Genomic DNA, 4825 nt, shown 5'->3' on the forward strand with positions numbered 1-4825 from the left:
ATAAAATTTGATTAACATGAGATGTTTATCTGAGTGACTATAAAAGTTCATCTATGGATTTAGGCCTGATCAGACAAATTAAATAATCTCTCATAGTCTATTAATTGAAATTCAGACATTATTTTACCACAAGTAATAACTAAATATAATAAATAGGCTAATGCTTTTGGTAAAAGCCAGACAAAGAATCATTGTACAGCATAACTTCAAGTGTAATGCCTACTCCAAGATGGCACCTATGTTTTATCTAAAAAAGGCTTGAAACTATTGACATATTTTTTAACTATATAATGCATGGCACAATTGATTTTTGAACAAAGCCTGTTCATATACCATGCAAGTATTGTGCGAGTTTTTGCTTATTTTTTCTTTTCATGTAGGGGGAGGATTGATGTCTTTCTTTCAACTGCTTCTATGGTTTTCTGTATTTTATGGCTATCTAGAGAAGACAAATCTCAGAGTTGTCTTTGATAATAAAATAAACCTTTGAACCTTTGTTGAATTAAGGTCTGCGCGAGTCCAATTAAATAACGAACACTTAAAATTGGTAAGAATCTTAAAAATGTTTGAAATCTATTTGTTTTTAAATCTCATTGGATATATATACGTACTTGAAAAAGATTGTGTGATCTGAAGTAAAGTTTACCAGTGGTGTTTGGGTATTGATACAGTACATTTCACCTAAAGAGAAAATAAAAACAACGAATCACCATTTTGAATAAAATTATATAAAAACATTTTTAACCAATAGCAAAAGGACAAGTTATCCTTCAAAGAAATTGCAAATGTTGTTTAATATGTACACTCCTTTGAAAGTCTGCCAAGATTCCAAATCATTTGACGTCTCTACTTCATACAGGGTGTGGTTAAATCTGTCAATGCTACCAACATTGCTTCTTTTCTCACAAGAACTAGGGTGTGGTATTTTAAGCAATTACCTCATGTAGCCCCATGTATTTGATTGGTTCATAAAATTCATTTTTATTTCAAGAATAACCCAGTGGTAAAATGTATAACCATCCAAGTGAAAAAGTGTCACAGACTTTTCTTTTCTAACCTTTCTCTAGTCTTCTAGAAAATTCTTTCGAGAAAGATCAGTGATCTAAAAACATTAACTGTCTTTCTCACTTCACATGTCCTGCCTGATCTGTTGAGTACTCACAGAATTTCCTGTTTTATTTTTATGCAAAATTCTCACATTGATGTGATTCAAATTATAATAAAAAGAAAAGCACGCTCTATTTAATTTTGTGTGTTCATGTTACCATGGAGAGGGAGACTAGGAGAAACAGTAAATGCCACATCTAAAAATCTTGTTTCTCATTATAATTCATTCATGTTAACTGTGTTGGTGAATTACGTCAATAACTAAAGGCTGACAATGTATGAAGGGAGAACAGCTTGAGTTATACTCATCAAATTTACCAAGTCTCATCAAGTCCACTCTAACATCGGAATGGATTTCCTCTAAGGTGAAGAGGCAAGAATCATGTTTCTGCTGATATGTGCTCTCAGAATTATATATTGTTTGCCCTCTTAATTATACAGAATATTACGTAAAACAAGAGGACATGTTGAAATGACATAGCTTTCTAAAATACCTATTTTTAATTTGCTGATCAAAGTGAGAAACAGATGAAATCAAAAGGGTTAATTAATAGCATATCTGAAAATATTTTAAAATATTACTGCCAGAATGACACATGCCATTCTCAGATGCTTCTGGCACCAGCTTTATTAATAAGGGTGTAATCATTGCTGATGGAAGTGAGATACCTACAGGCTTTGTTCAATACTTCAGGGTTCATTTCTTAAACTACACGTTGACTAGTGACTCTTCTAGTTTTTACCAGCCGGAGATCTTCAATGACACATTCAACAAATACACAATGATTCATTCACGTCACAATTGATTCAAAGAAAAATATCCTTCAGCATGCTCCCACCATAATTTGCCTGTAAAAGTATTACAAAATAATTATAAACTAAACCAAGATCCAAACACAGAAAGAGAAAAAAAAAATGCAAGGAATCTGAAATAAAAATGAAAAATGCTGGAAATACTCTGCAGAGAAATATAATTAATATTTCAGACCTATAACCTTTCATCAAAACTAATGAACCAGGTTTCAAATATACTGAATACATAGTTTGCACTAGGTTTGTGAAGAAACTGAGATTCTGTCCATTTCAAACATGAATACCATTAAGAGATGGGGATATAGCACCTTGTGTCAGAGCCATCCACTTTAAACACGTGTATCTTCCACCTTGGTACTTATAACCACATCATGGATGTATCTTTCTGAGTAAACAAATCCCATATGATCTGTGATTGGCTGTTATCCAATTAAGGCAAAAATTAAAAAAATATGCCTTCTTGCATTTTTGAATAAAACATTGTTTACTACAGTTTCTTCCCAAGAAACCATATTCCACTCCTATGTCCACCTACAGTACCTATTATTGATAAACTCTCTGAAATCTTCACAATAATGAGGCCATTGATCATTGACTGTCAAACGGTGGAACCTGAACGCTACCAGGATCAACAGTGGATGGTTCTCACTCAATAATTATTTCAAATTGCACCCATCCATGGATTTCAGGATCAGTTTGTGTCATAACTTTAGACGGTGTGAAACATGAGAGACTGCAAAGACTATAATCTGGAGTAAAAAGAATATCTGGAGAAGATTGAATATTTTTGGGCCAGACAGCATCAACGAAGGCAGGGGAGTTTCCAATTTCCAGTTGAGATCTTGCATCAGGGCATATGGAGTGATATCTGCTACAGTCACCATCTCCTATGAAGATGTTCAGCAAATATACACTCAGAACTTGAGCCAACATTGTTTTACATCCTTTAGGTAAAGGTGATGTGCATCTACATAAGTTAAGTATATGGGTGCTGGTCCTTCCTAACATTTCTAATTGATGTAAATTACTGTACAAGCATAATATGGATCCTTGGTGCTCATACACATCCCATGAGTTGTCCAGATCTTTCTAAAGTTAATGGACCCAATGTTTTACATCTATCTAATTAAAATGTTTAAGACCTTTTATTGTAAGCCTCTTTTGAACCTTTTCCAATATCTTTAACGCACTCAATATGTTAGGCAAAAAGGACACATTATATTAAATGCGAGTCAGCAAAATTTTATTGCAGGTCAGAATGTGTGCATCATTTAAAATGAGACATTTTAACTATAATATAACTAAAATACATATACTACAGACCTTTTAGGACACTGAGGAATAGATATGCAAGTATATTGTGCTAGTGTATGGGTGACTTTAATAAAGAGTGGGAAATCTTTAATGCAAGAGATTTAGATAGGGCATAATTTGTTAGGTGCAACCAGGAGAGTTTCTTATTGATTTTGCAACAGGACGAGGGGCAATACGGGACCTGATGTTGGGTAGTGAGCCTAGCCAGGTGACTGACATTTAATTGAAAGAACAATTAGAGAATAGTGATCCGTAATTGTTTTAAGATAACAATGGATAAGGATATGTATTGGGTGGCAGGATGGAGATATGTCTCTACCAAAGGAGGTGTAAGGAGGACCTTCCCTCTCCTCGCCGTAGGTCACCCTTGGGCAAAGTGTAACACTTGTTTAGTCCCCTGATCAGGATCACATGAAGCCATTGGAGCAAGTAGTCATATGAGCAGCTGGGGTACATCACAAGTCCTGGTTAGTATTGATAATGGCTGGGGTCACCAGTCTTGTAAAGTCACTGCCCAGAAAAAAGCAATGGCAAACCACTTCTGAAGAAAAAATTGCCAAGAACAATCATGGCCATGTGACCATGACCACCTACATCATAAGACAGGCCAAATAATGATGATGATAATGCATAAGGATAAGTGTGGAACATGCAGGTGATATTAAATTGGAGCAGTACAAATTATGTGAGTATTATTCAAGAACTAGGGAGGGTTGGTTTCTGGCAAGTCCACATCTGACATGTGTAAGGTGGTTGAGACCAACTGCAAAGAATCAGGAGAAATATCTTCCAGTAAGATGGAAGGACAAGGATGTCTATGTAACACTACATTGGATGTCTGGAGATAATGAATTCAGTTAAGAAGAAAAGGAAGTGTATGTAAGATTGAGGAAGCTAATATCAAACAGAGGCCTTCAGGATTATAAAGAAGCTAAAAAAAATAACAACTCTCAAAGGCAATTTGGAGAACCAGGAGAGGGTAAGATGAGTCTTTGGCAACAGAATCCCAAGGCATTCTATACCTGCAGTACCTCAACAGCAAGGGGAAAACTAGTGAGGTGGCAACATGCCCAGATGTAGGGAAGTCATGTGTTATTAACTTGATTGAGATTTTTGAGGGGATGATGAATGAATGAATGAATGAATTAATTAATTAATTAATATAGAGCTGCAGATTTTGTATGTATGGATTTTAGTAAGGCAGTCTCTCAGAGGGAATACAATGGCAGGCAAGGAAATAATTGTTCACTGAACACTTGGAAGGTGAAAGAAGCAGCAACCTGAAGAAGAGACTTGGCCTGAAATGTCGACTGTTTACTCTTTTCCATCAATGCTGTCTGGCCTGCTGAGTTCCTCCAGGATTTTGTGCGTGTTGATTTGGAAGGTGAAGAATACCTTCAATCACATACTGATGAGAAAACTGAGAATGTATCCAATTGATGTATATTTACTGAAAATTGAAACTCAAAAGAGGCCCATCAAATATCCTTTATCTACAGATACTACTGAAGGAGGTTACTGAGGAAGTAGTAGTGGTAACAAAAATATTTTTCAAAATTTATCACAAACAGTTCTACTGAAGGACAGGCAT

This window comes from Hemitrygon akajei, chromosome 8 (assembly GCF_048418815.1).
Source record: "Hemitrygon akajei chromosome 8, sHemAka1.3, whole genome shotgun sequence".
Classification (NCBI taxonomy): domain Eukaryota; kingdom Metazoa; phylum Chordata; class Chondrichthyes; order Myliobatiformes; family Dasyatidae; genus Hemitrygon; species Hemitrygon akajei.